Consider the following 21,655-nt stretch of genomic DNA (forward strand, 5'->3'; position numbering starts at 1 on the left):
CACCATATGAGAAGACTACATTATCTGTTTTTCCCACGATACAGAACAGAAATATTTTATTTAACACTTCTGCCTTTTTATTGATAATTCCATCATTTCCATCTAGTAATGGATCAATACCATTGTCAAGATTCTTTTGATCCTAATATATTTAAAAATCTCCTCCTTATTGTCCTTAACTCTCTTGATATGAATGAATGAAGTAATAGGTTTAGATTTTATTAAAAACAGAATCAAAAGACAACTATGAATTGTGAATAGATAGCTTGTTCCCACTGACGTATATATCAGAGATCTGAATAGCTGAGAGACAGCAAGACTTTTTTGTATTGGAGTTTGTAAATATGCACAACAGCAGACATTCATGAGCTGGACACCTGAAAAATAAGGCACTCATTATGGCTCTCTGTTTAACAAACGTATAAAAGCCCTGGCTGGGATGATTTAGTTAGGGTTGGTCCTGCTTTGGGCTAAATTACCTCCTGAGGTCCTTTCCAACCCTAATCTTCTTTGAATTTATCTCACTTTTTGTCTCTATTCATAGACAGGCTGGAGTTATCTATAAGAATTTATTTTATATTCTCATTGAAGGGTAGTTAACATTAAAGTGTTTTGGAAATTGTTGGCTAACTTTTAGCATCCCATATATGAGAGCTTTGAATCACATCTTTAGCTATGATGAGCCACAGAATACATGTATATCTAAGTGGCCCAAGAAGACACACAAGTCGTATCTGCTTTATGATTGATCTGTAACACCACAATAGCAGACAGAGACCCATGTAGGGAGAGGTATTGCTTCAAGTGGGGTGGAGCATGTACTTTGGAAAGAGATTTATTCAAACTAAAAGCAAAATATGGTGGTGGGATTGCAGTCCTATTAAACACCCTTGCATCTTCTTGGTAGAGGTTAGAACACTGAATTCAGGACTCTCCTTATATATATATACTGCTGAATCACAGCAGTGCAGATTAATTGCTCGGACATCTCCACTGACTTCATTAATTTTACACAAAGGACATAGGCATAATTTGATTTCTAGATTTGAGCGGTGCAGCTCCAGCTAGGCCAATGGGGCCATTCTTGGGGGGCAAATTCCATGCTTGCCCACGGTTTGCAGTTTGTGGGGGCAATGCCCCCCATTCCCTTCCACAAACTACTGCATGCCTAAGGATCAAGTTGGTCCAGTGTTTTGCTATAATTTAACTGTCCTCGCCTCAAACTCTGAATTGCTTATTAGTGTTGATATTTCAAAAGGCTCCATGCAATGTGAAATAAAGATTGTACAGTGAGAACTCTGGGTTGATGAGTCACAGGCTTGCAAACATCTTCAAAAATACCTAAAGTGTTGGTGTCTGTAGTTCTTGAAAGTGCCATCATCTGCCTCCTTGTAATTAACAATCGTGTTCTTTTCAAGTCTATCCAAAAGAAAAAAAAAAGTGTACAATATATCGTAAATAGAGAACCAATTCCTCCCCAACCTTGCTTATCCCCTATAACCTTCATGGATGGTTGAAAGCTCAGAGCTGGGACCTGCAAGAATAAATGAAGAAGAATCAAGATGAATACAAAAAGGTATCTCCCTATAGCCTTGCCAGGTGATGATGCTGATTAAGGCAGCTGTATCTCAGTCATGCCCTCTCTATCTACAAAGTAGGTTAAAGAGAACTGGTAAACTGTCTCCCAAATGAAAGAGATGGGGCATTAGTATCATCTTGATGAAGATAAATGTAATGTGCCAGATTGTTGTAACATATAATGAAATTTATTTTTATTCTCAAAGGGATGCATTGAGATTCTCTCCAGACCGCTAATCAGTTTGTTAAATGTGTATAATTGAAAATGTATTAAACAGTAAGACATGACTGGCAAGTTGTTTCTGGGCAGTTACTGCCCACGGATATGCAGCATGGAGTCAGTCAATATGAGAACCCAGCGGAGAAGTGCAATAATTTCATTTCCTTAGAAATTAACTGGAGCATTTCATAGCACTATTATTATTAAAAACAAAAAATCACAAAGACTAGTTCTTTCATTTACTGGACATATTTCATTAATGTCATGCATATGTGTAAGATTAATTTCTAACCAGAATTCATTTTAAAATGTGCATAAAAACAATTCAGTAGACCAGTAGATCATTGTGATATTAAAGTATGGAACTAAAAATCATCAATTAACTTTTATGGCTATTAGTGTAAATTATCACTTGGCTCATAAGCATGTGTAAACATTAAAATGTAATTATAAAATGTAGATCAATATATTACTTCTTTTCAAGGCAAACAAAATGAGTCCCTTCGTTAGTATCTAGAATTAATCTAAAAAGGGACAAGTATGTGTGGGTTTTTTTTAAATAAACAAAATTGAAATTCAGAATTTTGACTTGCTCTGTTAATAGCATAAAGACAATTTTTTAACTACTACAGAATTAGAGGAACAGGGTTGGGGGGAGGGGAAATGAGAGAGAGATACAGACGCCTATTGTTGGTTTACTACTGTGTCAGCAGCTCTGCTCAGGCCTAACATACTCACTGCAAACCACACTATTTCTTAATCTATATCTAAAAGTTGTAATGTAAGATATTGGAAAACTAACAACTCACTGATCATTAATGTTCTTGCATGATTAATATACCTGGTATGTACAAAGTTTTGGATATGTGCTAGAATTATTTTCTTAAAATGTGTGTAGCAAGCAAAGTATAAGCCCAGTCTACTTTAGAGAAAGGAATGTGTATTCATTTGTTTTGATCTGGTCATCAGGCAGAGACAATGAAGGTACATTTATGTAAAAGGTAAACTAAACCATCAACCTAACAAGTGAGGGAGGTAGCATCTTGCAGGATCTGAACCTCAAGTGAGAAGCAACTGAATCTATTGATTGTATATAATATTGCTGTATTATAAAAGTGTATCAGGTAGGGTCTTTTCTGAAAGCTAATAACATACTAGTGATTAATATCATTGTGAAATGTGTGTATTAACACAACTTGAGGAATTATGGATACTTAATTATATTATGCTTTAAAGTCTGTGACTAAACACAGGGAGAAAGTGGTTTTCACCCAGACAGGAGAGAAGGCAGCTATCTATCTGTCCCCAGTGAAATTAAGCAAGGTGTGACCAAAACAACAGAAACCCTATTTACATACACATCAGCAGGAGAATGGGAAGTCCACAGGAAGTGAAGAACAGCATGAGGTCATCCTGAGTTTGGGGACAAAACAGTGGGTTTGAGATGATATAAAGATGGAGAAGAAGCCATCTTGGCATCCATCATTGGATAGACTTGGGGCCAGAGCTCTTGCAAGCTGAGAAAGATGGGTCTTCAGCCCAGGTGGTTGAAATCTCTTGGAACTGAGAATAAGTGAAAAAACTGCATAGGCAAAGATCTTTCTCCTAGGAAGATAAGGGAAACCAGCACTTGTATTTCTGTGGAAGATCCTGAGTGAGAGAAAGTCAGCCATGGCTGGAAAGAAAAAGATTGGTAAGAATTCTTCCTTGAACCAAGGCTGTAGCTTGTTAAGTTCTAACCACTTGAAAGCATATTTTAATTGTATTTGCTTGTAACCATTTTGTCTTTCTCTTGTACTTGAACTCACTCAAAAACTCTTTTTGTTAGTACTTTTAATCCAATCCAATGCAATGCTATGTTTCAACTGAAGTGATTTTTAAGGTAGTAAACTGTGCTTTTGTCTATTTAAAGGAGCAACAAACCTTATTATTTCTCGGAGTGTTCCCACAGAGGGCTGGACACCTTAGAACAGATGGTTTTGGGGAAATTGAGGACTGAGAATGAATTGGGGTCACCCTGCAAGTAGTAACCAAGGTTGGTGGAGACCAAGGTGAGACTGTTGTGTTGTAGGTCACAGCACTGAACCAGGGAACTCAAGGAACTGCCTGCTTTTCTGTTGGCTAATGGTGTAAGCCACATCAGCAAAGCATATAAGGCCCCCAGGGTTACAGGGAAGATGGTGACACAACCCCTAACTGATCTGTGTTGAACCTGTAGAACAAGACAGTGCAATGTTGAATTTTCACAAGAGTACTGTGAATAAAATACATACCCATGGGGATTAGCACCATTCAGGTCTGGTGTCCACTTCCAACAATTGCTCACATTGCATTCTCCCTCACTTCCAGAATTTGTGGTGCTCTATCTTTGTGACACAGCCCTCTGGCTAGATCACTATATAATCCTCCCCTTCTGGGGTAGGAGAGTCCCACTGGATCAGCTGACTTCATGACATTCCAGACAGTCTTCCATGCCAAGGCCACATCCTGTGCCACATTCCTAGCAACTTGTAGGGGAACCCGGGCCCACCCACTGCTCTGGGTACCAGCTGAGGAACTATGTCCAATGACTATGGTCTCCTTGGTCCTAGACAGTGATCTCAGCACACCAGCAGCCTAGCCATTGTCAAGTTTGTTTGGTGTTTTTTGTAGGCATCACAGCAAAGGAGAGTCTTAAAGAGGGCTTTGAAGGAGAACAACAAAACTGCTTTATTGCTGTCTTAGCTTCAAATAAATATACTTTACTTTGAAAGAACTGTTCGGGTTACTGGTAAATCACTATCGTTCTTGGAGAGAAAGTCACGAGCAGGAGCTGGATGCTAGTCAGACCTACATGGGATAATCACAGTGAAGTGCAAGGAAACTGAAGCCTAAAACCTCATATTAGTCTCCCAAGGGATCCTGCCCATCAGCTCCCTGAGGGAGTCAGAATCTGCTTTTCTGAGGCCAAGGTCCATATTCTGCTGTTCTCCTTTCTTCCTGGTTCTATGATTAAGCATGTTAGTAGTTAGGCTCCATTTCTTATATTCATTGATCTTCCTTGGTGCTGCTTCCAAAGCACACAGCCATCTGAAAAAGCACAACCTACTGTGATTCCTTTTTGGAGCTTCTATAGGTTTTTGATTAAATACAGTTCTTTACATTTGTTTTACCCCGTTTATGATATACACTACTTGTTTCAAGGGAATGCACCTTCCTTCCACAGTGCAACTCTTATCCACTATTTGCCATACAATTGTTAGCCATATTAATTTTCAAATGAAGTGTAATTGTTTCGTGCTGAAAGCGTTTCCATGTACCCCTATCAAAGTGATTGTCTGATCATACAGAGCCACCTTACGGCTTGGCATTCTTAACATTGCTATTCTAATGACCACCCCCTTCTCTTGCTGTTAATGCAGACATGCACTGGCTCTTTAATTCTTCATTTTCGTCCTGCAGCTCTTTCATTACTGCAAAAGGAGCCAAAGTCTCTTTCTACTATCTTGATTCTGGTCATCCATGCCACAGCCACAGCCACAGCCACAGCCACAGCCATGTCCTCTAGTACCTATTTAAAAAGCTGTTGAACTTCATAAAAACATTGAAGTAACAAAGCCAGATAACAACAGCTACTTGTGCTTGGCTTGAGAGGAAAAAAATCATAAAATGCATTTAGCAAAGATTATCAGGAAACATTGGCAGCTGCTCAAAAAGTGTCAATCAGTGTTTGCAACTTTTAATGAAAGATTCAAATGGATGTTTAGTGGAATTTTTTTTAAAAGCCAATTCATTTTAGACACACAAAATGGAGTTTTGACAAGGCAGGAGTGTTTGTTAAGGTCCTTAAAACCTTGCATAATTACACAAATGTATTTGCATTTATTTTAAACAGTTTGTTCAATACCTCTTGTGCTGCGCTAATTATGTTTTTACGTACCTGTACCCAGATTACATTTTCTACATGTACATTCAGAGGCAGACAAATTCAGATGGAAACGCCTTATTTCCTTTTAGTGATTTTGACTAAATTGTCCGCCATCAGATGATTCAAATCAGATTGTCTCTGCCTACAGCAATCATTTACAATTGTTATATACAAATCATTCCTTTCGGAAAAGTGCCCATTTTCCTTCAGAGTGGTTGTAAAGATTCTTGGGGACAAAAGCATAGTGGTGGTAGTCATCACCACTTGACTTCCTGTTGCATAATTTGTTTGACTACCAGGGTTCCACTGGGTGAGACTACACTGTGTTGTACTGCCCTAACCAGGTTTTATGATCAAACCAAGCATTCTTTTCCGAGGCCAGCCAGGTTAATCCTTTCAGCACTTGGTAAAGTTTTTACCATCTGCGTAAATGCTCCCTTTAACTCCTCACTCTCTTCCCTTAAATCACATATCTCCCAAAGTGACACATTTCTCAGTTGATTTCCCTCCACGAGGCTCAGCTTATCTTTGTTCTCATTCTGTAGCTACAATTACTGTTCTCTTCATGGTCACCTATGGGTCTCATTCTTTAAAGTTTCAGTGGCATTCAACAGATCTTTGCTGTGCTATGCCAAGCATTCTTTTACATAATTGTCCAAAGTACCTCCCTGTATTCCCCCTGTCACTGAATTTCTCTTTAGGAGAGACTTCCACAGTATAATTTAATAACATGGTTTTTTGTTTCTTTTTCTTGCATTTCTTATCTAATACCATTTGCCGGAGTTCCTTTTCCACCCAGTTCCAGTCTCTCCCATCACTTCCCTGGGGAGTCCATATGGACCTTCTTTAGATCTAAAGGTTTTCAACCTTTCCAGACTACTGTACCCCTTTCAGGAGTCTGATTTGTCTTGTGTAACCTCAAGTTTCACCTCACTTAAAAACTACTTGCTTACAAAATCAGACCTAAAAATACAAAAGTGTCACACTATTACTGAAAAAGTGCTTACTTTTTCATTTTTACCATATAATTATAAAATTAATCAATTGGAATATAAATATTATACTTACACTTTAATGCATGGTATATAGAGCAGTATAAACAAGTAATTGTCTGTATGAAATTTTAATTTGCACTGACTTTACTAATGCTTTTTACATAGCTTGTTGTAAAATTAGGCAATTATCTAGATGAATTGATGTATGCCCTAGAAGATCTCTGCATACCACCACGGGTACGTGTACCTCTGGTTGAGAACCACTAATCTAATCCACTCCACCAGTGCCCCAGAAGCCTTCTCAAATTTAAGCCCTTTCAATGCCATTGCTAAACTGCTGGGTTGCAGACTACAGAAAAGCTACACATATAATAAACTATGTGTTACTTGCTCCAGACGAATGGGTCCATGTCAAGTTACAGCACCACTAATGTTGAAATTCTCTCTGAGACTTTTCCACTTGGCTTATCCAGAACACCTTGTCCAGTTCTGGGAGAACACTTCATCCAGATCCCTGGGATCCAAAAAACTCAGTTTGACTCCAGATTTTGTCATTCAGGTTCTTTTATTTGGCATACAACAAAGCTACGCTGAGTTGATTAGACTCAAGTGTAGGGGGTGGGTATAGGACATACCACACATCTGAAGTTATACAGAAAACCTCTTCCTTCATATACATTTACACATTACATTGCATCATCTGTTTTTGGATTGCCTTGATTACTTTGCAGGAGCCAATCTCTGTGCAACATGCTCTGTCCATGCATTGTCCACACTCAGCTGAGTCTTTACCTCATCTCTACATTGCTAACTTATCTTGTCCATTGTCAGTAAGTGGTTCCCTGGGTGTTCACCCTCTTCTCATAGTTGGCTCAAACATTCTGTCTTTTTAACCTGCTGACCTATATACTTATCTTATATAGCACAAACATTCTGCTTTTAGCCTAATGATCTGTTTATCTCCCTAATTCTGTCCTCCAAGAAATGAGGCCTCCCTCCAGGTGCTAATTACTCATGTCAAGCCAGGCCTCAGCTACAACTGTGACTGGAGGATATGCTGAAGGACATGCTTGAAGGTGAGATTAAAGAGGTAGGAGAAGGACCAGGAGAGGACAGCGTCATGGAAGCCAAGGGAGGAGAAGATTTCAAGAAGAGCATGGTCAAGTGTGTCAAAGGTGGCTGACAGGTCAAGAAAGATGGAGGATGGTGTACTGGCTTTGAACTTTGGCTAAGAAGAGATCATTAGAAACTTTGGCAATAACAATTCTGGTTGAGTGCAAGGGGTGAAGGTGGATTGCAGAGGGTCTAGGATGGAGTTGGAAGAGAAGAGCTCCAGACAATGATTGTGCATGATGCAATGATGCAGTGCATTCCATGAGCTTAGAGATGAAAGGAAGAAGAGAAAGGAATATGAAAGTGCCAAATTGACCTAGGTCAGGAAGTGTTGCTAGAAAGATTTGAGTGTGCCTTCTCCACTATAATTAGACAAAAACACTGACAAGGCTTCACAGTGGCTGGTATGCTATGCTGTAGGAAAATAGTTAATACTTCGCAAAGTGAGGGGTTGGAAGCTATTTCCAAAGGGATTGCTGATCACGGTGAAGCAGTCTGGAGCGGGTATCTGTCAGTGAATGCAGCAGGAATCAGACCTAGTGGTCAGAATCCGAATGCCAGAGCCACGGTTTGAGACAGAGTCAAGGGTCAGAGCCGAAGACTGGAACTGGATTACCACGAGTCAGGGAAGGCAGGAGCAGGGCTGGTTCTGAGGCAGGAGCAAGACTGGAACAGGATGGGAACAAGGCTGGGTGCCGGGCAGGATCTGCGCTGAAGCAGTGGAGGAGCAAAGCAGGAGCAAGGCTTGGAGAGATGAGAGGCAAAGATTTTGTGGGCATGATTGTTGAGCAGCCAGTGAGCTACTGCTGCTGCTAGGGTTAAGAACCGGCCTGTTGGCTTCCTCAGTCAATCAGGTGGGACCATCCATCAGGCAGCCCAGCTGGCTTGTGAGGGCATCAGAAGGACTGAGCAGGTGCAGCTGAGGGCCTTACTCCTGAGAGTATTGAACACAGTTTGAGAACCACAGCTGTATGCTAAAGCTAAGTTTTCTACACTGAAAAAGTGATTCTAGAAGCCATTCCCACATAGTGAAATCTGGTTCTCAGACTTTTGAGCTTGACTGCAATTATTCACTAATTCTCTGTGATCTTAAAAGATTAGCGAAAGAACAAAGAGCCATATCCTGCCCTTGATATTTTTGCAGAACTCACATTGACATCACTGGGAGTTTTATATTCAGATCTCTGACAAGTATAATGCTCCAGGGTTTGTGTTCCAAGAGGAGCCAAAAGGATTGTCTCTTCTCATTTCAGTCTAATGTGACATGGCATAGTCCTATAACAAAGAACTGAATTTTTTAAAAAGATGCAATAGTTGTTGCATCCTGATAAATTCTCACACCTGAGCTAAATTTGCTATGTAATAACATTCTTTAAATTACCTGCAAATCATTTTCTTTCTGGTTTTGCAGGTACATTATTCTATTATAAAACTGAACCAGAATTGCTACAAAATATACTCTTAGAAGACGGCGGCCTGATCCTCCTCCACTGAACTTAATAGCTTAGCTATTGATTTTGATTTGTGCATGATCAAGTACTTAGCTCTTGGTCAATCTATTGTATATATTTCTCTAATCATTTATAGTTTATATAAATTGGATCCAATATTGGATGTACTGGAATTCTAACTGGATGGTTATATGAGTTTATTAAAGTGCTCTCTGTTGACCAAAGCTTCCCAGAAACTAGCTTATTATTCTACCATTGTTTATTAGTCCAAAAACGTAAAGGCTTAATTTCTCTTTAAACTTTCTCTTCTCTTGCAGCTGTAACATTTCAAAATACCTAGAGGAGTGCTATTAGTTTTCTTTCCAGAATCTCCACAGAAAAGTTGTTGATAACCACAAAAAGTATCATCCACATTCCTTCGTGATAGTACATGGGGATATGATTTATTCAAAATCAGAGCACTTTAAACACATGCCAGGTCTAAGTGTGCGTATGTCCAAAATGTTCCCCTTGAGTTTCCACCTGGACTGTTTACAAACTTGGATCTGAAAAGCAACATTTGTGCAGTCCAAGATTAACAGAGTATATCACAGTGCTGTCAAATACCTATGGGGCTAACGTGCAAAAAAGATCATCTGGGGACGTTTAACTGTTCTTACTGTGTGATACCATAACATGGCCCAAGGAACTGGGACCTTTTGAACAAAATCAGACCTGACCAAATTTGCTAAACTTAGTCATAAATAATAATTATTCTGGTTGCAATGAAGCAGAAATTACCCATTGTAGCATGTGTGACAACAGTTTGAAACACTGTGCGGTTTGCTGAGTAGTGATGATTTTTGAATATTGAGCATATTGGGTTGTGCTACTGAAGACAGGCCTTCTGAGGAAAATGGGGTCCATAGGCTGTATTGCTTCTAAAAACAATGTACAGCAACTGTATTCATTCATGTTTGCAGATGGGGTCATATATTGATAGTCTCAATGTCTTTTATATACAGAATTTGATACTGAAATACTTAATATCCTTTATATGCAGAATTCGATACAGCAATCAGCAACTGTGCTCTTCAGGCTTGAGCCTGCACATATTAAAGTCAATGGCAAAACTGTCATTAAGGTCAATGGTGTCATATAGAACCTTTAGCCACCTGGGCCTTCCTGCTGATCTTTAGATAGAGGAAGCTCCAAACAGGTCTAATCTTTCCAGAGCTCATGCTACTGCAGGAGATGCTGGCAAAAATGAAAAGTTGCTCTGTGACATAATAGGCAATTTTGTCATTTTCAATTTTTTCCCCCTCAGGAAACAAAACATTAAAGCACCAAAGTCTGTGAATTAGAAAAAGGGACTTTCAATTAAGTTCGCCGAGAGAGAGGACAACTCGTAAGAGGGGCAGGAGAGAGATGCTTCTACGACTACTATTTTTGTAAGTCAGAGTAGAAGGAAATGGTAGATCTGCTACTGTATTTACAGATAAAAGACTATAGTAACTTTAATAGCTGCCCTCTATCAATAGCTCTAGATAAATAAAGGTCTCAATCTTCTTGGCAGAGATTGGGACATTGTCTCTGTCTCCTGGAATAATGAAGTTTGAGGCAAAACAATGAGGTGACTCAAGGCAAGGGATGAACATATGTTGATCCAAGTCTTCCAAGGACAGGGGTCTGGGGAGTTAAAGGAAAGGGGAGGTGAAATTGAACAACTCCCACACACTCCAGCTAGGCATGCCTTTCCACTGAACTTTCTTATGCTACAGCTATGTCCAACTTACTAACTGAGCAACCTAGGCAGGTATATTACATAATTGTTTCTATATTTATTCTTTTGTAACCTGTTCTTAATAAATGGGATAGTATAAGATCTCCCCTTTTCATGTTTAAGAACGTACAATCCTAAGATATTACTTTGGAAACAGATTACCAAAAGTACTTTTCACATTGGATGCAAATCTTGGCTATCTTTGGGAAAGTTCAAATCTAGGGCCTGATTCTCCACTGCCTTGTATTTTATGGAGTCTTTATACCTGTTCACAGTGGGTGTATAATGATAACATTCTGATTTGGCAGCATTTTGCACCCATTGTGCACAGGTTTCCATTGACTACACAAGGTGAAAGTCAATGAAGAATCAAGCTCATTAATTTTGCACTGGCTTCTAATGGGACAAACCAAACCTCCAGATCCAAATATGCCTACGCTCTGAGGAAATTCAAATCCTGATACAAACTTTGTGGCTTGGGACCATCTCTAGTCTCAAAAAAGAGGAAACAGTGAGAAAACAAGGCACAGTGACTGTATCACAGGGGTACAGTTCAGACAGCATAACATGGAAACTGACCTTACATCAGAGCATCTATGGGAAAGGTATATGACATGCTTCTGTGATTATGTATTTTCAGAGTCATGATCAACCAAAATCATTTATTCTTTTACATTTCTAAGACAGAAATAGATTAAAATAATCTAGTTTGTTCTTTCAAAATCCATTACCAAGTCAGTAGATGAGCTGTTTGAAAACTTAGCTGTGCTAGAAAAGAATGAAATATATTAAACTTGCTATTTTTGTGTGTTAGAAATTATCATAGATATAATATATAGATTTAGCTACCCTATCTGATTCAGGGTTACCTCTGGCTGTTTTAATTAGAGTCGTAAATTCTTTCTTCTTATTTTAGTTCTTTGGCTTAATAAGTTTGTTATACTTCATATGAACATAGGCATATTTGGGACAGTTAGAGAGCAGCTGTCAAAGAGATTACGCATATTGAATCTTTTAAAATCCTGTCTTTTGTTAGTTGATATTGCAAATAATACTCTAGGGCTGAACTGCTGAATTTAGGCAAGATCTGGACTACTGCAGGGAGAACTCAAGGAAGAATTAATTGAGGAAGAATTTCTCCCCAGGACTCTCTGGTACACGTCCACTGCTGAAATAATAGATAGCAAGGGTCCAAATTAAACCACCATCTAACTCTATACAAACTAATGGATCATTACAGGGATGAATCTGGTCCAACCTGAACTAGAGAATGGTGTTCAGTAATGTGTCCGAATTTACATAATATCTTTACTAATGAGCTGGAAGACTGTGTAAACATTCCATTACCTAAACAGAGGATGCTACAATATGCAAGTGTTGGGAACACAAATGAGAACACACAAATTATAGATGAGGACGGCGGATATAAATTCTGGAGCCATTGAAATCAGTGGGAGCAGGATTAGACTGCTAGACTGAAAACACGGTGCCTGGATTCAGCCCAAGAAACTGAAAATTAATACTTAAAGAGGAACAAATAATTACAAACACAGGTAGCAGGAACAACTGGAAAGAAGTAATGGCAAAAATCACCTGGGATACAAGGGAAAGCAAATTAGATATGAGTTTGCAATGCAATGTGGTAGCAGAAAATATCCAGTGTGGAGCAGTGAGTTCCCGCAGGGCATCTGAGAGATTAGTGAGATAGCTGTCCCTCTCTATATGGCACTGAGACCATACCTAAAATAGCATTTACAGCTCAGAGCTTCCTACCACTCACACCACCAAGGCTACACATTTTAGCATACTAACTGAATCAGGGCTAGCACAGATATGTCTCCTGAAGCTGGAAAGTACATCTCCAGCTCAAAGTGCAGACATACTGCAATTTAAAGCTTGAAAATTTAGGGTAAGGGCTTCTCAGGAAAGGCTCAGATACTATGGTGATGAGGATCATATAAGCACCTAGATGGATAGAAAGATAAAGATGCACTCATTCCTCAGCTAGCCTGGACATGTTCCCTCCCCCCTCTCCCCCAGCAGGAATGTCCACTCTGGGGGCATAAGACACAACAACAGAGAGAAATGTTGTAGCTACTTTCTGCTGCCACAAATTCCTCTTCTAATAGTCTATCCATTAACAGAGTTCACCCCCAGGGTTTAAGCTAATTTCTGCTGACAGAAATATGATGGGGAACCTACAACTGTATTTGATCTCAGGGATATTAAGGGTTTCTCTTTTTCTACTATCTGGCTACAAGGACTTCTATTCCTTTTCCAGGACCTTGTACAACCAACAGTGGAATCAGTCACCCAGACCTTGAGATGCCAGCATTACACACAGAAAATATGGGAAAAGCAATGCATCTAGGAAGCAAGCAACATGGAGGAATAATGTATCTTGTATTTCCAACACAAAACTTTTTACCCAAAGGTTGTGTGACCTCCCACTATGCATTGATCTAAAGTATAAAAGTTCAACATGGCTGGCACTCTAACAGCCATCCTCTATGAACAGTAAAAGAGCTCACTATTCTTTTAAAAACTTCAGGCCAAGATTTTCAAAAGTAACAAATGATTTTGGGTGCCCAGGTTGAGACACCATAAAAGCTCTTGATTTTAAGACAGTTGGTGCTCAGTACTTTCTGAAAATATAGTCTTTTAAGGTCTCAAGTTGGGCATTCTTTAAAAAAACAAAACAAAACAAAACAAAAAAACCCCACACTATTCACTTTTGGAAAATCTTGGTCCTAGTGCTTTTAGAACCTTTAGAAGTGCCCGGAAATTTTGTCCTTGAACAGACATTCAACCACCTAACATTTGATCTTGACATCAGAGTTCTAACCACATCTATCATTCATAAGAGTGCCTCTCAGTTCAAACCATGTAGTTTGGACTGTGTTCTGTATCTAATGATTTCCAGAAAATCCTGTTCTTCATTCTGATGAAATGTTTTGGGTGGTAAATGCCCAGCTTTGCTCAGTGTTTAGCATCACTTTTTAATGTTCGGGAAGTTTATCCTCTGGGAACAATAATGGCTGAACAGAGTAAAATGTTTTGTAATCCTGTTGCTTCCAGTTAGGTCCTTGGAAAAAACAGAAATATATTGGAATATAATTTCTGGCTATACTCCTATCCCTTTTTCTTTATATCAGGAAAAAGCAACCTATTCAGATTCTGGTACATTATCATTTGCAATCCAATACACTGACATGCTTTTTCAGACATGCAGTATTTCAAAGCTTTCTACAGTAGAACCTGTTTTGATGAACACTGATCTGATGAATGACCGGTTATATGAACCATTGCTGTCATTTGATCAACAAGGTTCTCATCTGTGGATGTGAGCAGAGGTCGTGTACACTCAGAAAATGACCTTCCCACACTGAAAGCGCCTCAGCTTCAGATAAGTTATGCCTCAGAGAGGTTGCCAGTGCTTTTTTGCACGATGGCAGAGAAGTGTAAGACAACTATGACATTGGCCTCCAGGGGAGCCATGCTGAGATTGCAGTTTGCTCTAAGCTAATAATGGGGCAGGCAAAGCCCTAAATACTGGTGGTTTTTCTTCTATAAGATATACCAGGCCAGCAACAAACAACTTCTGATCACCTCTCTGGTCATTCAGTGGACAAAATACAGTTCCCTTAAAACTATCCAGCCCTTCGGCTAGCACCCAGACAGTCAAGTCAAATATGATGGGGATTATTGAAAATCTTTATCCATTGTATGTAAAAAAAGTTCTACCAATCCCAAAGGATCAGACACATTACCAAACAGGTCAATGAATAGTTCAGATCTTACCCAAATACACGCTTAAAGCCAATGTTTATTAATTAAACTAACATTTATTTTAAAAAAAGGAATGAAAGTAATGGTTAAAAGGTCAGTATACATACACAGATAAAAATAACGCTCTCAGGTCAGTTTCAAAGTAGAGATGATAACTGAATTGCAAAGTTTTCAAATTGCAAAGTCTCTGAAATTACCCAAACAGCTTGGAGGAATTCAGTCCTTGTTTAGAGCTTCTTTGTTAGAAATCCAGTCCAAAGAAATGAAGACTAAATAGTCCATGTGCAGAGTTTGTTCAAATTCTCCCATGAGAATTAGCAGGGTGATTCCAGGCTGGTGCTGGGGTCTCAATCTTGGAATCCAAACTTTCCCTGATGAGCTTAGACAGATTTGAGATAAAAAGGATCAGTCCACTAGAGTCTTTTATAGACCCCATGCAGGCTGATGGATATTTTCTTGATAGCAGGTGCCTCCTTGAACAATTAATAGATGATTACTTGGGACTCTGAAGTATCATCTCCTATGTCCTGTGCACACCAGTAACTAATTACATTAGCACAAGGTAACTGGTCATTTACAGGTATTTACTACTTAAACTTCAAAGAGAAATAAAAAAAATAGTATTGTTACATTCAAAGTTCCATCTAAATGTTCATATGTTCCTTTTGAACTCTTAAACTGCTTTCCTGTCTATCACTGTTCTATTGATTATCTACATTGCTAACCTCTAACAAGATATATGTAAACAACAGCAAATAACTACCAGCAATACACTTGCATATCAAAGCTTTAGTATACTTACGAGGAATGACCCTCACTACCATTGTATTTTCCTATAATATGTCTCGAAAGGTCAGAGTTGGGCCATGCAATTTGTAAAGTTGCTCGGCTTTTTCGGGCCTAGCATCACAACAAACTGTACTTACTGTTGAAAAGAAAGTAGAAATTGTTGGAAGGTTGGACAGAAGTGAAACGGGAACTGAGATGGTACAGGAAGGAGTCGGGTGTTCTTAGAACCAAAGAAAAACAAAGACAAAAATCTTAAATTTTGTTTCGTCAAGGGATGGTGAATGATTAATAAATAGTTTATGCACCACACTTACTGTTATTTAGAGATGTTCAATTTTATGAACTCCTCAATCCTCTGTGAGTTCATAAAATAAGCATTTGACTCTATAAGATTAAATATTGTGGTGAACTCTTCCTTCATTGAACAGCCATGTGACCTAGGGACAGGGATTTCTCTTGCTTTTCATCTGTTAGACTATTATGTAATTCTCATACAATGGATCACCTAGTGCTTTGCTCCCCTGCACCTTACCTTTTTTTCCCCCAGTTGAGGCCATCAGCAAGTACTGAGGGATGTAAGGCTTGTCTATATAGCGAAGAAGGGGGGTGGGGCGGGGCGGTGTTATGCACTAACTTGAGTTTGTGCTCATTAAAATAACCTGTGTCTCCACAACACAAATCTTAACGCATACTAATGGGCTAGTTATATATAGCCCTTCACCCACTGAGAGTGGAGTAAATTCATTTAATAAGGAGTTAGTGTGGGCTGAGGTACTCAATGCCTTCTTTGCTTCTGTCTTCACAGACAAGGTCAGCTCCCAGACTGCTGCACTGAGCGGCACAGAATAGGAAGGAGGTGAACATCCTGCAGTGCTAAAGGAACAGGTCCAAGACTATTTAGAAAGATTGGACATACACAAGTCCATGGGGCTGGATGCAATGCACCCGAGGGTGCTGAGGGAGTTGGCTGATGTGATTTCGGAACCATTGGCTATTATCCTTGAAAGTTCGTGGCAACTGGGGGAGGTCCCTGATGACTGGAAAAAAGCAAATATAGTGCCCATCTTCAGGAAAGGGAGGAAAAAGGATCCGAGAAACTACAGACTGGGTCAGCCTCACCTCAATCCCTGGAAAAATCATGGAGCAGGTCCTCAAGGAATCCATTTTAAGGCACTTGGAAGAGAGGAAGGTGATCAGGAACAGTCAACATGGATTCACCAAGGGAAAGTCATGCCTGAACAACCTGATTGCTTTCTACGAAGAGGTGACTGGCTCTGTGGATGTGGGGAAAGCGGTGGATGTGATATACCTTGACTTTAGCAAAGCTTTTGATATGGTATCTCACAGTATTCTTATCAGCAAGTTAAGGAAGTATGGGTTGGATGAATGGACTATAAAATGAATAGAGAACTGGCTAGAGCATAAGGCTCAACGAGTAGTGATCAATGGCTCCATGTCTAGCTGGCAGCCGGTCACAAGCGGAGTGCCCCAGGGGTCGATGCTGGGGCCGGTTTTGTTCAACATCTTCATCAATGATCTGGAGGATGGGGTAGATTGCACCCTCAGTAAGTTTGCAGATGACTCTAAGCTAGGGGGAGTGGTAGATACCCTGGAAGGTAGGGATAGGATACAGAAGGACCTAAACAAACTGGAGGATTGGGCCAAAAGAAATCTGATGAGATTCAACAAGTACAAATGTAGAGTCCTGCACCTAGCATGGAAGAATCCCATGCACAGCTACAGACTGGAAACCGACGAGCTAGGCAGCAGTTCTGCAGAAAAGGACCTGGGGGTAACAGTGGATAAGAAGCTGGATGTGAGTCAGCAGTGTGCCCTGGTTGCCAAGAAGGCTAATAGCATATTGGGCTGCATTAGGAGGAGCATTGCCAGCAGATCACGGGAAGTGATCATTCCCCTCTATTCGGCATTGGTGAGGCCACATTTGGAGTATTGTGTCCAGTTTTGGGACCCCCACTACAACAAGGATGTGGAGAAGTTAGAGAGAGTCCAGCGGAGTGCAACAAAAATGATTAGGGGGCTGGAGCACAAGACTTATGAGGAGAGGCTGAAGGAACTAGGCTTGTTCAGTCTACAGAAGAGAAGAATGAGGGGGGATTTGATAGCAGCCTTTAACTACCCAAAAGGGGGTTCCAGGGAGGATGGAGCTAGGCTGTTCTCAGTGATGACAGATGACAGAACAAGGAGCAACGGTCTCAAGTTGCAGGGGGGGAGGTCTAGGTTGGACATTAGGAAAAACGTTTTCACTAGGAGGGTGGTGAAGCACTGGAATGGGTTACCTAGGGAGGTGGTGGAATCTCCATCTTTAGAGGTTTTTAAGCTGCGGCTTGACAAAACCCTCGCTGGGATAATATAGCTGAGGTTAGTCCTGCTTTGAGCAGAGGGTTGGACTAGATGACCTCCTGAGGTCCCTTCCAACACTATGATTCTATGATGTTCTTGTGAACTGTAGATAGGTGTTGTCAGAGGGTCCTGCCTCATGGCTGGGGTGAGGCCCCAAAAGCACTCTGCTTCTGTTTCCCTCCAAGTTCCCAAAATAATCCAGTCACAGCCAAGGTCTTTGAAACAATATTCCCCTCCCTCCTGGGATCTTATTAATTAAATATCATACAGCTCACAAAAAGTCCCCTTTCCACTCACCCCTCAGGTTTCACATTCTGGGTGTGGTCTTCTGGCTGATTTCTCCCCCCAAGGTTCACTCTAAGCAACATCTCTTCCAGTAGCTCCCTTCTCTGACTGGGCTTGGAGCCTCCTTTTTTAGTCACTCACCCAGTCAACTAATTACTTACTCTCCTGATCCTCTCTAGGTGGGTCTAATAACACCAAGCACCTGCCTTTCCTGACTTGTGCCCTCTACCCCCTCCTTACAAAACTCTGTGCCCTTAAAGGAACTATGGTCTGGCATGGCCCTATGCCTTCCTTCTCTCAGACACTAACTGCTCGAAAGGACCATCTCCCTCTCTCCTACTGACTGCTTCAGTTATTTTTCAGCTGTTCACTTTCCCTGAACATGCAGAATGGGGTAACTGGTCTGTGGGAAGGTGATGTGGCCTTCCCCGGAGTCTGTGCCCAAGGAAGGGCCGCAGCGGCCTGGCTGGACAGAAACAGGCCCAGCAGACAAGTCTGCCCAGCAAAGAAAGGCCGGGCAGTGATAGGACTGCCCAGCCAGCCCAATCAGCAACAGCGGGGCGGAGCCCCTACAGGAAGGGGCAATATAAAAGCCAGGCCCCAGAGCTCAGTCTGGGAGAGACTGCTGTCAGAGGCAGATGCCCTGCCGGTTGAGGCCTAGGCCACAGTGGAGTGGAGCTGATACCAGAGAAGCTTGCCTCCTGTAGCAGAGACTCTGACCATCCCTGGACTGAGCTGGCCCTGGAGACTGGGTAGGGCCTGCATGTAGCTGGACCAGGCCACCTGGCCAGAGGGACTGGACCGAGCTGCCTGAACCCTGGGACTGGACTGAGGTACCAGAACCCTAGGACTGGACTGAGCCCCCTGAGCAACCTGGGTGGAAGATACCCCCTGAGGCTGGATGCCGAGCCCCCAGAGATGGGACAGGACCTGGATGAGCTGTCTGAGGTCGAGCCATTCCCCGAGCCCTGTGACCTAGAGGAGCTGCCCCTTGCAGAGGAGCTCCCTGCCTTGCCACCTGTGGACGAGGAGGGATTGGTGGGCCTACCCTGGAGCAAGCACCTCAGCGACCCGAGGACCCTGACGAGCCAGGTACCTGGGGATACGGGGAGGAAGTGGCCCAGGGACAGCCATAGTCAGTGGCTGAGACAGGGGCAAGCCCCGTCTGCGTGTTGTGGTGGGAGCCCCGCCAACTGCGTGGCAACGCCTTTGCCACTACTAGGGCCCTGGGCTGGGACGCAGTGTAGATGGGTGGGCCTGTGTCCTCCTCCCCCCTTCCCTAGCCACCCCAGAAGAGCCTCCTCCTCCCCCCCACCGCTCCCGAGAGCGGACCCACTGCTCGCCCGCCCTGCCTAAGGGTTAGAGCAATTGACTGCTTGCTTGCTTGCCCGCCTGGCCTGAGGACCGGGGGCAATAGACCCCCACAAGAAGGCTAACTGTTCCCCCTTTAGGAAGGCGCTGTGGCTTTCCCTGGAGTCTGGACCTGAGGAAGGGCTCCAGCGACCGGGCCGGAGAGGACAGCCCTGTAAAATGGTCTCTCAAACACACTCCTCTTGTACCCCTTTAAATGCACACATCTCTCATTCGCACCAGTGGCAGTCCACAAACTGCTATCTCCCACTTCTTTGTATGATGCCAGGACCAGCCAGTCTGTTAATCTGTGGGCCCTCCACTGCTTTGGGGGCATGTTGGCTAAATGTCACTTGCCTATTTAAATTCTGGTGCAAAGCCAGGAAGGGTCTATTGGCTCTTGAAGTTGCATCCTTCGGCATTCTAGCAGTGTTGTTATAGCAGCATTATACAATGCCTTGTTCAGCCACATGGAGCCATGTAGAGGTTCTGGATTGACTCACCCTCTAGGGAGAAGCAAAAGTGCAGGCAGCTCTGTTAAAAGATCTCCAGAATTAGGGGTGTGCACAAGGTGGGGCAAGCAGGGGCACGCTCCTCCCCCCCAATAATCATCGGGACACAGAACTCCTCCTGGCCCGAGGCTGTGGTGGGGGTAGAGGGAGAGAGTGAATTCCTTCAGGCCTCAGCGGGGGCACAGAAAGTGCCCCTGCAAAAGGTTCACATTTAAATTTCTGCACATGCCCTTGACCAGAATAAAGAGGTGTACAAAGCCAACACTAAGGACATGGCCAAGAAGGGTCACTGAGGGTAACTTTTGCGATACCACAAGGAGTTGTAAACCATTTACAAGGAATCCAAAGACAAAAACAGCCCCACATCTTTATAGTCTACATCTTCAGTATTGTTCAACAAAATTAGGAGCCTTAACTGGGTTTGTATAAAATACTTTCCTAGGGTACCCTGCTATTCTTGTTTGCCCATTAAGGACACACAGTTTCATACAGAACCTTTCTGTCTGCTTTGTGTGCTTGTGCTTATATAGAAATTCCATGAACAACTTGGTGCCTGGTACAGACTGCATGATGAAGTTGTTACACAGGGATTCTCCACCTCTGCAAGTGTTTTCAATCTCGTTCACCGCTAGTATATTTCAAGAATTCACGTGGCGAGCACTGGGGCAGAAAAAAGGTGGGAATGTTATGTCCAGACAGTTGATCATGTGATTTGGCTCACTGTGTTTATACTGTTGTATTCATAAAGGACTGGATGGATTCTGCATTGTGGTTTTACAAGATCCAAAGTTCAGGTAGGCTGCATTAAAGCTAAGAGATTTTTTTATGTCCGTCATTGTTTGTTTACCAAAACATAGCCAAACAGCCAATTCCATCCATTTACCAAATATTTTCAAAATACCACAATCCATTTTTAAATCTTAAACCTGGAAAAAGATTCTAATTTTGACATTTCTAGCATTTTACTTTCTGTATTGAATAGTAAAATAGAAAGTTTCACTGCATCATGTAAAAATAAATAAATCTAAATAAGCAACCTCAATCTACTGCCTTTTATAATACAATGCATGAAAAAATTCAGCATGTTCACACGTAAGTGCTAGAACTATGGGTGCTGGGGGTGCTCTCTCACCTGCTGGCTTGAAATAGTAATAACTTCCCAAATATATGGTTTCCTCCTTCAACACCCGCACAATAAAAATTGTTCTAGCACCAGTGTGTTCACAGGCCCCTGGGTTCCCAGGAAATTCAGTTTCAGCATCCACACAATATTTCTGAACAGTCTGAATTTTGTGTACAGTTCAGTGCAGTGATGTTTTTAAAAATTCTGCATACTCTTTGAAATAATCCCATCAAGTGGCTGAAGAATATGGAGAAAAATAACGCAGAGCAGAACCACAAACTCTCCAGTTGCACAATTTGTCTGATTATACTCTTGATTTGTCCAGTGCGTAAGATCTGATGTAACTGTCCTGAAATTCACCATACATGTAATTGAAACCTGCTGTAAAATTGGGCTTTACTTACAAATCACTTGATGATT

This window comes from Emydura macquarii, unplaced genomic scaffold (assembly GCF_026122565.2).
Source record: "Emydura macquarii macquarii isolate MOO-44397 ecotype Brisbane River unplaced genomic scaffold, CSIRO-AGI_Emac_v2 contig_2531, whole genome shotgun sequence".
NCBI classification, from domain to species: Eukaryota; Metazoa; Chordata; order Testudines; family Chelidae; genus Emydura; species Emydura macquarii.